The sequence below is a fragment of the Poeciliopsis prolifica genome, unplaced genomic scaffold, assembly GCF_027474105.1.
Source record: "Poeciliopsis prolifica strain line A6 unplaced genomic scaffold, Auburn_PproV2 SCAFFOLD118, whole genome shotgun sequence".
In the NCBI taxonomy this organism is placed as follows: domain Eukaryota; kingdom Metazoa; phylum Chordata; class Actinopteri; order Cyprinodontiformes; family Poeciliidae; genus Poeciliopsis; species Poeciliopsis prolifica.
Window position 1 is genome coordinate 655001 of NW_026562493.1, and position 13027 is coordinate 668027.

At 39.2% G+C, this 13027-nt stretch overlaps 1 protein-coding gene across 2 annotated transcripts in view; it reads left to right on the forward strand.

Moving 5' to 3' along the window:
- mtor (mechanistic target of rapamycin kinase) overlaps nucleotides 1-13027 on the forward strand; it is a 156894-nt gene that overhangs the window by 43322 nt on the left and 100545 nt on the right. The gene's annotated exons all lie outside the window — the stretch shown is intronic.

Sequence of the window (13027 nt, forward strand, 5' to 3'; positions counted from 1 at the left end):
TGTTTTCTCACATTATTATTAAATGTAGACAAATTTATAAAACATAGCAAAACAGGATTCGAAACAGGTTGCTGAATTAGGGGCATGCTGTGGTGGCACAGGGGGTTATCACACCCCACATTTGGAGGCCTCAGTCCTCGATGCAGTCGTCACGCGTTCGAGTCCCGGTGACCTTTGGCGCATGTCTTCCCCCTTCTCCTCGCCCTCCTTCCTGTCTGCCTTCTGTAAAAAATATGAGCCACTAGCGCTGCAAAAACTCTTCGGAGAAAAAAGAGAAAAAAAAAGGTTACTGAATAAAAAAAAAAAAGAAAAAAGATTTGAATCCCATGAACAGATGTTCATACAGAACAGAGTGTCAAAGTCAAACACACTGAGGGCCAAAAAAACTAATTTGCTACAAGCCGAGAGCTGGACTGGCTCTACGTTTATTAAAATATATTGAAATGATTGCACATATTGAACAAAGACCGAACACAGTGAATATTATTTAATCATTAAATGAATAAAGCAGCATTTTCTTATGGATCTGTCAGTAATTTCAAGTGAAACCATGTTTCAAACAGGCAGACAAAAACAAACTTCCTTCAAAGAAAATTCACATGTTCTGTACATTAAAAGAATAAAGCAATATTTTGTTATGGCTCTGTCAGTGACCTCAAGGGAAAACATTTTCAACAGGCAAACAGCAAAAAATTAAATTGTTTTGAAAAACAAAATGTTTCTTAATATCAAGATAAATACATAAATTAAAGGGCATGGAGTATAAACTGAAAATGCATTATTGTGCTGCTCTATGATGCCCATATCTTGTCTTTGTCCATATATTTCTGAGAAGTTTCATAGTGCCTTCTGAAATTATATTCTTTCATTACAGCCAAATTATCTCCACATAGAAGACACACAGGCAGTGATGGCAGTTACTTTAATCAGATTACTGATTACTCCTTGAAAAAGTAACTTAGATTACTGATTACTTGATTTGGAAAGTAACTAAGTTACACTGAAAGTAACTATTATAGTTACTTTCAGTAACATGTGAAAATCACATTGATCTTTGCCAATACATAATTGCAAGTTATTTTACAATGATTGCATCAACAATGTGTCTCCACTTATATGGTTGAACTCAAACTGAAGGGGAGATTATTTAGTGGTTACAACAGTACAAAAAAAAAAACCTTTAGTAATATAGGATTTTGTACCTCTTGCGGCGTACAAATACAGATTTAATCTAAGGTTTGTTGTTAATTGTTCAATTTCCATCCAAGCTGGGTGTGTTTCAGTTGAAAAGTAGAACATGGCTGAGTGTAACTGGGCAGACCAATAATACATTTTAAGATTAGGGAGTTGTAACCCCCCTCTCTCATATGGCAGGTACAACAAGCGAAGTCTCAACCTAAGTTTTTTATTATTCCAAATAAATCTACTGAAAATGTCATTTAATCTATCAAAAAAATGTTTTGGAAGAGGCAAAGGAATTGTCTGAAAAAGATACAAAAATCTTGGTAATATATTCATTTTTATTATATTTATTCGGCCAATCATCGATATGGGCAATGTCATCCAATTATTCAGTGACTCGTTTACTTCACTGACCAGAGGGTCATAGTTTGCTGATACAGTTGTTTCAATGTCTGAGGTGATTTTAACACCTAGGTACACAAATCCCTCCCTTGCATTGATAAAAGGGGTCTGTACAATCGGGTTCAGTCTTTCATCCCTGTTCAGAAATAGAATAGAGGACTTTGAATCATTTATTTTATAGCCAGAGAACTTACCAAATATCTCTATTTGTTGCATTAAATTTGGGATGCTAACAGATAAATTTGTCAAAAAAATTATCAGATCATCAGCATACAATGCCAATCTATGCTCCTGGTCTCCCAGCTGAATGCCAAATAGATCCGTTCGCGTTCTTATCATCATTGCCAAGGGTTCTATAGCTAAGACAAATAACATTGGAGATAACGGGCAACCCTGGCAGTGGAACGTTCTAACATGAAAGGTTTAGAGGCTAAATTATTTGTCCAAACACTGGCTTCGGGAGTTGCATACAAAAGTTTAACCCATTTGAGGAAATTGCAGCCAAATCCATACCTCGGAGAACGTTAAATAGATATGACCATTCAATTCTATCAAAGGCCTGACGAGCATCAAGTGATAATAAAGCTGTATCTTTAGCGTCAGATTTCTCATGAATTATATTTAGGACTCTTCTTATGTTGTGAAACTCTTGACGTTTTGGTATAAAGCCATTTTGATCGTTATGAACTAAATATGAGATAAAGTGGTCCAGTCTGTTTGCTAGGGCTTTGCAAAGTATTTTAGTGTCCACCCCCATCAGACTGATTGGTCTAAATGAAGAACACTCCTCAGGGGATTTACCAGGCTTTGATATCAGTGTGATCATTGCATGTCTCAAAGTAGGTGGGAGAATTTCCCTTCTAAATGCTTCTTCATACATATTGAAGAGAGGAATTGTAAGTTTTTCTTTGAAAGTTTTGTAAAATTCAATAGGGAAACCGTCAGGCCCAGGAGCTTTACCACTGTTGATACTTTGTATGGCCTGTGAGATTTCTTCAATCGTTAAATTTGTATCCAATTCCTTTTTTGTCTCTTCTGTAAGGGTCTGGAACTGAAGTTGATCTAAGAATATATCTTGTTCGTCTGAAGCGCGGTAGTACTCCGATTTATATAGTTTTACATAGGATTGCCTAAAGCTGTCGTTAATTTCATCTGGATCTACTGTTACCCTGCCAGAGGGGGTCTTTATACTATTAATTGCTCTTTCACTCTGCATCTTCTTAATTCTCCACGCCAATAATTTTCCAGCTTTCTCTCCTTGGTCATAATAGGATTGTTTTAATCACATTAAACTTTTTGCTGCTGCCTCATAAGATAATTTATTATATTCAGTTCTCAAAAATAATTCATTCTGCTTTCTTTGGTCATCATTGGTGTTCAAGTCCAATTCCAGAGATTTTATTTGTTTATCCAAGATTTCCAGCCGTTTCTTTTGTTTGTTTTTTGTACTTGTATAGCTAAGGATTTCACCTCGAGTATAAGCTTTGAATCCTTCCCATCTCACTGAGGCGCAAGTCTGATCCGTATTTAATTCAAAGTATCTATCTTCTCCCCTATTAGTCTGACAAAATTTGGATCTTGTAGCCATTTTACTTGAAACCGCCAACGGGGTGAATTATGCACCAAGTTTTCTATGTAAATATTCAGTGAGATAGGTGCATGATCACTGATCACTACGCTGTCATACTGACATTGTTTGATCATTGATAAAAGCTCTCTTGAAACAAGAAAATAATCTATACGTGAGTGGGATTTATGTATACTCGAGTGACAGGAGAATTCTACTTTATCGGGATTTTGTTCTCGCCACACTTCCACCAAGTTAATATCCAATATATATTGACTTATTAATTTTCTAGTTTGATTTTTATAAGCATCCAAGCCAACCGATCGGTCAATATTCGGGTTTAAGGTGCAGTTAAAGTTTCCTCCAATTACATAAAATCCTTTAAGGGTAGCTATCGTAAGAAACAGATCTTCAAAAAATTTTGGCTTATTTTCATTTGGGCCACATAAACTCACTAAATTTAAAGTAATTGAGAGAATGTTACCCTGGACAATTACATACCTACCAGCTGAGTCTTTTATTATTGTTACAATTTGGAATGGCATTCTTTTATGGATCAAAATAATTACACCTCTTGCATAATTATCATATGACGCATGTATCACCTGGCCCGGCCACCTATTTTTTACAAACTTTATCTCACAATCTGTTAAATGTGTTTCTTGAAGGAAAATTATCTTCGATTTAAGTTGTTTAATCCTATTTATAACCTGTTTCAGTTTAGTTTGTTTCCTAAGTCCTCTCACATTCCAGCTTGTAATTTTTTTTTTGTTTAAACATTTTTATTAGTTTTGTGTTTCACAAACATAGGAAATATAACATTGTACACTGTGTTGTCTATCATATTACATAAGTATATGATAAGGAAGAGAAACAAAAACACCTCCCCCCCAAAAAAATTTAAATAAATAAATAAATAAAAATAAAAATAAAAAAATAAAACAAAAAAAGAATAAAATAAAATACAAAAATGTAAAAAAAAAGAGGCCGCTGTACAATGTCACATTCACATTGAATCATGCCTACAGTGGTCGGCAAACATATTTAAACCCTGACAACCACACAATTATGTCTAGCCGGACAATCAAAGAAAGAAGAGAAAAGATACATAAGACAAGCGGATGGTGCTCTTTAGATAGGTGCTGGTGAGACCTTCCACTTTATGGGATTCTGACCTCTCATCACAAGTTGCATCAGCTCTTTAGGTAAATAGTTAAGCACAGGAGACCACATATCAATGAAATATTTCTCATTACACCTAATAACTGCACTAATCCTTTCATGGGGGAGAACCCTAAATATTTCTCTATACCACTGTGTGACAGTTGGTGGTTTATCCTTAATCCAATTGATTAAAATGCATTTTCTAGCCAGAAGCAATAATTTGTCACAAAGTTTGAAGTGTGATTGTGCCAGAGTGACTGATTTGAGGGGAGGCCAAGAAGGAACAGACCTGGGTCACAGCTGAACTTTACATGAAACACATCACTCAGCTCTTTAGAGATTGCACTCCAGAATTGTTTAATTAATTTGCATTGCCAAAAATAATGATAATATGTTCCAACTTCCCTTCCACATTTATTGCATAAGGGAGAGAGTTGGCGATCCATCTTATTCAGTATAAAGGGTGTTATATGTAGACGATGTAGTATTTTATACTGTGTCTCTCTGAGCGTATTACATATAAAGGTTGAATTGACCACATCAATGGCTTCTTGCCAGTCATCCTCAATGTATTCTGTGTCAAGGTCTCCCTCCCATTTCCGCGCAATGTCCCTGGCACCGCCTGGGGTGAGAGAGCAGAGCACCGCATAGAAAGCAGAGATAAAATGCTTAGGATTTTTTCGGTCGACAAGGAATTTTTCAATCTCATTGCATGTGGCCAAGCCAGACTGGGATAGTCTCATAGAACTGATGAAATGGCGAATTTGGAGAAAACCGAAAAAGTGTTCTTTAGGAATATCAAATTTTGACTGTAATTGTTGAAATGTCATGAGTAGATTCTCTGCAAAAAGATCTCCGATCACTCTCACACCTCTGCCATGCCACAGGTCAAAATGTTGGGCTCCAGCCCTGGGGTAAAATCCTGGTTTCTTGTAAGGGGAGTCAGGAGTGATGAGCAGGGCCCACCTCCTGCATGGTTCCAAATTCTCTGCCACACCCTAACTGTGTTATAAATAATTGGATTATGTTTAATATCTCTCGATAGTCTCTTCTTATCGCCAGTTGTGAGGCTCCACAAGGAAGCAGGCTGAGAGGCCCAAGAATCCAGGCAGGGATTCGAGTTGAGATGAGCATGTAGCCATTCCCAGAGATAATGAGCATGGCAAGCCCAATTGTAATAGTAAATGTTTGGCAAAGCCAAGCCACCTCTGTCCACAGGAAGCTGTAAAGTTCTGATTTTCTGTCGTGGTCTCTTTCCATGCCAAATAAACCTGGAAAATTCCCTCTCTATATCCGTAGTAACTTTTTTGGAGAGCCAAAGGGGTAACATTTGGAGGGGATATAAAAGTCGTGGAAAAATTTTCATTTTAATCAAACTTATACGCCCCATAAATGATAAGGGAAGGTCATGCCACCTTTCTAAGTCCCCTTATTTTGCTAAGTGTTGGAGATAAGTTAAGCTTCCATAACTCTGACAGGTTAGGGGACACATTAATTCCAAGGTAAGTGAAGCCTTGTTGGGAGCATCTCAGGGAACAGCTAGAGGGTAGGTCCTGAACAGTAGCAATACCTAGAGGCATCGTTTCCGATTTATCAAAATTGATTTTATAACCTGAGAAGGAACCAAACTCATAGATAGTAGACAAGATAGCTGGTATTGAGATATTGGGTTTTGTTACAAATAACAGAATATCATCTATGGAATATCATTTATGGACTTTGCCACTAATCATTACGCCATGTATATTTTGCTGTGATCTAATAACCACTGCTAGGGGCTCCAGCGCAAGGGCAAATAGAAGCGGGGATAGAGGGCAACCCTATCGAGTTCCCCTATGTATTGCAAAAGGTGGAGATTGAACACCATTAGTCAGAACACAGGCTGAAGGGGAACTGTAAAGGATCTTGATCCATTTTAAAAACTCACCTGCTACCCCGAATCTCTCCAGAACATTAAATAAGTACTTCCACTCAATCCTATCAAATGCCTTTTCAGCATCTAGAGATACTGCAAAGGCTCTACAATGAGTTTGGCTTGAATACTGAATTATGTTAAGTAACCTTCTCATGTTTGTGAAAGAGAAACGATTCTGTATGAACCCAGTCTGATCTGGGTTTATTAAAAAAGTCAAAAACTTCTCCAGTCTCGTTGCGAGTAATTTAGAGAGCAGTTTACAATCAACCCCGATAAGGCTAATAGATCTATATGAGCCACAGATGTCTGATGGTTTATCTTTTTTAAGGATGAGATTGATGTTTGCCAAATTAAGTGTTGGAGGCAAGTCTCCCCGCCCAAATGAATGGATAAACATGTCAGTAAGTGGTCCTACCACCAGGTGGCTTAATTTCTTATAAAATTCTGGGCAGAAGCCATCGGGTCCAGGAGCTTTTCCGCCCTTAAGGGAGGCGATGGCTTCTCTGACTTCTTCCTGAGAGATTGGGGTGCCTAAGGCTTCTTGTTGTTCCTCTGTTAGGCGAGGGAGTGTTACTCCATTTAAGAATTTTGTAATTTTAACATTGGATGAATCGCATTCAGATGAGTACAACTTTTGATAGAATTCCCTCATAATCCTATTAATGTCTGTCGTTTTATGATGTCTGTCTCGATTATTGTCCTGTAATGATGAAATTGTGTTTGCTTCCATTCTGCCTTTCGTTAGCCTTGCTAGTAGCCGGCCCGGTTTATTCCCTGATTGATATAGCCTATGCTTAGCAAAGAAAATGGTTGATTCTGCTTGTTTTGTTAGTAATTGATTTAAAGCTGAGCGAGCTGCTTCTAATTTTTTAGAAAGTGGTCTGGAAGGTGTATTTTTAAATTGCAACTCTAGCTGTTGTACTGTTTTTTCTAAGCGCAATTGTTCTTTAATGGTGGATTTTTTTCAGAGCTGTGGTATATGATATGACACTTCCCCTAATAAAAGCTTTAGCCGTCTCCCAGAGCAACGAGGGGTCAACATCTGGAGTCTCATAAATAAATTCCACTGATCTGTAATATAGTCAATAAAAGATGGATAGCTCAGTAAAGAGGGATTCATCCTCCAGTGACGAGAAGCAGGATCAGCATAAGGGGGGCTAATACATAAGATAACAGGAGAGTGATCGGAGATCGTACATGTGCCAATTGAACATTTTCTAACTCGATCCAATATCATTCTCGAAGATAAGAAGAAATCAATCCGAGAGAACGTTTGATGGGGTTGAGAAAAAAAAGTGTAATCTCTCTCTCTCTGGGGTTAATGACTCTCCAGGTGTCATACAGTTCTAAGTCTTGGCAAAACTCTCGCAATCTCAGACTTTTTCTTGAGGTTGCAGTGGATCTAGGAGGAGACTGGTCAAAACATGGGTCATGAATGCAATTAAAATCTCCCCCCAAAACAACATATGGTGTATGTACCGATACAATATTCGACAAAAGTTTTGGGAAGAAAGCAGCCTCATATGTATTTGAACCATATATACAACCTATTAAAATGTGTTCTCCATAAAGATAACCTGAGATAAGAACATAGCGACCATCACTGTCGCTCATAGTTTTCTCCAATGTAAAGGGAAGACTGCGATGGATAAGTATGGCAACTCCTCTACTCTTAGAGTTATGTGATGAGTAAAACACCTGGCCTACCCAATTCCTCCTCAGTTTAAGGTGCTCATTGTCAGTTAGGTGGGTTTCTGATAACAACGCTATTTTTGTGTTCTCCTTTATCAAGAATGTTAGGATCTTTTGTCTTTTTATTACATTATTTATTCCCTTAACATTAAGGGAGACTATTTTAAGATCACTCATAATAAACCTGATGAGATCTTGACAGTCTGTGAGAAAGCAATCCAAGAGCTGCAGTAGACCTCCATGAAATTACAAAAGGTAATTGACAAATCGGCAGTGTAATAACCTGAAGAATATGTAGCTTACATTGTACATTGGCGTAGACAATAACGAAGAAAAAAGAAACCTCATGAATGAAAAAAAAACAGCCATCCCCAAACGATGGCTCCCAGACAAACTCTGAACCTCCCACCCTCCCCTCCCCACCCCTGTGTGGTTTAGCAACGCAAACCGCGACACCATGAGAAGAACAGGGGCACATGAAACCGAGAAGAGTCGCCGCCGAGGAAAGAAGACCAAACATCCTCCCAGAAGCTAAGCCCCCCATCTCAACCCGAGCCATAGCAATTTAAACGAATTGGTAATAAATTTCAGCAACCAACATCTTTTATCATATGTCGTTTGTCCATGTGAGGCACAAAGAAAACAAAAATCCAAATTGTGGAATATCTGTCCAACAATTAGCCACATAACTTTGCAACAGAGTTCTGCACCGAAGAGGGAAGGAAAGAAAAAGCAAAGCATCGAACTCGAGGCAGGGTCCAATGTGTGTAATCAACCAGTCCGTAAGATGGTCTCAGTTTACTTCATCCAGGAAAGCAAGTGCATCCTTGGGTGATCGGAACGATAGGTTTTTCCCTCCGTGCGTAAAAGACAGAACAGCCGGGTACCGCATGGAGAACCTCACCTCCTTCTTGATGAGACGCTCGCACACCCCGTTAAACGCACGGCGCATCTCTTTGACAGCAGCGGTCATATCCTTGATATGCCTGATGTAGATCGTTTGGCCTTCGTAAGAGAGCGGAGCCTGCTTCCTCGCCGCCGCAAGGATCCTGGATGTATCTCTGGAGTGGTGTAGTTTAACAATCATAGCGCGCGGCCGGTCAGGTCTCGGCGGTCCGAGGCTCCGATGAGCCCGGTCGATCTTAATGACGCCCCGCTTAGATTCCAAGCCAAGAAGAGTTGGGAGCCATCTCTCACAAAATGAGACTGGTTGTTGGCCCTCCGTGCCGTCTTTGAGGTTGTAAATCAAGATATCTCTACGGCTGCGTCCCTCGAGATCGATACATTTCTCCGTCAGAATGCGTACTTGCGACTCCAGCTCCTTCAGCCTGGGTTCCACCGCAGACACGTCATCCTCCACCGCTGAGATGCGGTGCTCTGCTTCCGTGATGCGCTCCGTGTTGGCTTCTAATTTAGCAGAGATGTTGTTCAGAGTGGTGGAAAACTCTTTAAATTTCTTATCCATCAGAGCAGAAATCGTCTCAGAGACAGACTGGGAAATATCAGCGGCTAGAGTGTCAGAGCCGCTAGCAAGCACCTCGTCCTGCTGAGCTACCTTGTTAGCTTCATTGCTAGTTAGCATATTCTTCTTCGTTGGCTCTTCAGTTAGTTTATAAGCAGAAGATTTGGCTTTTGGGTTGGGCATGGCGTCAGGTTGCTATAAGATAAATCTACAAGTTGTTAGATGAGATAAATATGAAAAAATAAACCAAGTTGGCTCGAGAGAAGTGGGAGCCCAGCGACAAGCGTCCGCTCAGGGTAACTGCATCACGTGACCCCCCAGCTTGTAATTTTTATGGAAGAGATACGAGTACTAACCTGTTCCATCCTTTGTTTTTTCCTGGGATGTTAATAGCAATGCATAATGCTGAGTTAACGGAAAATACACAGAGATTTGAGTAAAATAAAACAAAAAGTTAAATTGCATGCTGCAATGACTTATCTGTGGCCTGGGGGCCACAGATAATCCGTTCCACGGGTTTTGACTTTGAAATATGATATAGAAGAACCGTCTTTGGTTGCTCTTGAAGGAGCATTAAAATTTCTGTTAACTCACAAACATCACTGATTAATGGCCTCATGTTCTGTTTCCATCAGTAGCACATCAGTAATTTAAACGAGAAGCTGACGCCGCTCTGTCATGCAACTCGGCTGAAATCGGCTATTAATGTGATAACTGAAGGACTCTGTTGAGGCTTTATATTTCAGAAGAGAACCACATAATGTTAATCCCACAAAAGACTGTTTGGACCGTTTTTCTTTCCAGTTCATGCAGGTATATCTCTGCCATCTTTGTTCCTGTATCAACATAGTCCCGCTTAAAGATGACCAGTGGTACCCTCTGCTGGATGGCGGCCAAATTACAACATTTAAAAGAGGTCTAAGTGGTTTTTATTAGTTAATTGGTTGGAGCTAATGTTATGCTGATAAACTATTAATGAACAATTAATGGTTTACATTCCTAGTAGTGTTGCTTTGCTTCTTTAGGACCTGGAGATCTTTCTATATTTAATGAACTAAGAGCTTTGTAACCTGAAGTTCAGACATAATTAGTTTATTAAGAATGATCCAAATTAGTGATGAGCAACTTTCCAAAAGATCAAAATGAAGTGTGCATTTAAATGTGACTGTGGTGAGGTGGTATGAGCTTAAACAGGCCAAGTAGGCTTTAAAAGCTTTTAATGAGGTTACACAGCACAATATGAATGAAACAACATTGAAATAATGTCAGGCAGAACATTGACTCTACGCTGAAGTCTGACATTGAAACGAAATTGAAAGAGGTTGAATCAGCTTTAGGATTTCAACCATAACTGACACTCTCAGTGTTGATTCAACCATCATCTGAAAGTGGCTCTGCATGCACATTTGAGTTGATTTTATATTGAATGAAGGCAAAGGAATCAAAGTTGATTCATGTAATTATTTTGGTCTGATTTGTCTGTATCATAACATACCATTAAAAGTTTCTTCACTACTGTTAAACACACAAATTAATTGGCACATTATGGGTATTATGTCGTTCAAAATGATCTTACATTAATGTATTTCAAAAATGTGTGTATGCAAGCTTAAAAGTGACACTAATATAACATTTTATTTAAGAAAGCAAGGATAGATCTTTAAACATATTTGACTCCTTTTGAGTCAAATATGCTCATGCTTACGAATGCTGTATGAACCAGGAAAAGAGTACAAGTTAGGGTAACCAAGTGGCAGGCATAGTGTACAGGAAGATCTGTGCAAAATATGGACTTTAAGCCCCGAGATCAAAGTGGGGAACACCCCCAAAGGTGTTGGAGAATGTCCGAGCTAAGATCCTGTGGCACTTCCAGACAAAATGGTAAGGGCGAACCAACCAGACATTGTCGTAGTGGATAAACAACAGAGGAAGGCCATTGTGGTAGATGTAGCAATACCAAGCGACTGCGACATCCGGAAAAAGGAGCACAAGAAACTGGAGAAATACCAGGGCCTCAGGGAGGAACTGGAGAGGTCCTGGAAGGTGAAGACCACAGTGGTGACTGTGGTCATCGGGGCCCTCGGGGCAGTCACCCCCAAACTAGAGCAATGGCTACAACTGATCCCGGGAACAACATCAGACATCTCAGTCCAGAAATGTGCAGTCCTTGGCCAAGATACTGCAGAACCCTCAATCTCCCAGGCCTCTGGTAGAGGACCCGAGCTCAGAGGATAAGAACCACCCGCGGTGGGTGAGAAGATGCTTAAGCATGTGAATTGCTTAATGTGTCTTATATAAACCATTAGAATATTGTCCGGCTTAACCCACTTGCTTAGAGATATCCCATGGCTCATTGTATAAATCTGCACGTCATTAGAAATAATAGGGGATGTTTACCTTCGCAGTCAAGACAGGAACACCGTTATTGGACAGTCTTAATCCTGGCTTTGAAAGGTTAACAGATTTGAAATTTGTTTCAATCTTTATTGATTTAAATTGAATCCCAATTCTACTTTATCTCCCACAGTTTAACAGTGAAAGACTCCTGCTTCCTCTGAGTGAACAAGTTAGAAAAGGTTTAAAATTTTTATCAGTCAGTGACAATAACTTCCATCTTTCACTGTACTTGCAGACAAAAATGGCTCAGTCTGAACACGAACAGGTCATGAACAGCTTACACTGGTGATCTAACATGCTGATCAGTACCTGAGGATTTGTTCTTAATGTGCTTTGCAAAAGTATTCATACCCCTTAAACCAGAGGTGTCCAAACTTTTTAGCCACAGAATTCAATGAATTAAAATGAGGGAAAAAAAGGCCATTGTGATTTTTTTCTCTCCTCAGTTTTACCTACTCAGTATAAACATTTCTATAAAATCTGTATATAATTAATGATCCAAAACATAAAAATGACTTTGGACTGTTGCCTTATTAAAATGAAAACAAAAAATTTTTTGGGGTCATAAATTGTTTTCTGTAGTGTTGGTCAAATTTGGTCAATATCTAACTGCAGATACTGGTTAAACCGGTTTCGCTTGTAAATAACAGCCAAACTTCTCATGGTTCTTCGGGAGGATTTGACTGGAAATTTTCTGCTTTCATGAATAGGCCATCATGTACAATGTCTTAAAAATTCACGGTAACAATGGTAAAAATGTCCCATCTATCTTTATGTCATTTGGGACCAGACCTCCTCTTCTCTCATCCACTCCAAGTATGACTTTGGATTGTACAGTAATAATTTTTCCAGTTTGTTCTTGAACTAAATGGACTGAGACCAGAACTGGAGGTTGTGTATCTGTTGGCGGGCTTGTCATGGTTGCTGTCTGGGGCATGATAGCCCACTTCTATATGTGAGATACGCTTGTACATATTCGTTGCCTCTCCTGACTTCAAATTACAGTTTTCACATCAAAACGGGACACAAGAGTCATAAAAGCGATGAAATGCTGCCTTCTCGCTGGGTCACAGGAAGAAGATTGGGTCCCTCCTTTGGACCCAATCTTACTTAAGCATTATTATGGTGCTGGAACAATTCATTTTTCCTATCTAGCTGAAGGCTGAATTATTATAGTACTGTTCCCTGTCTGGGCTGGTCTGGGTCTTCTTAGTGAGCTGATATATTTAAGCATCTTTACCACTTG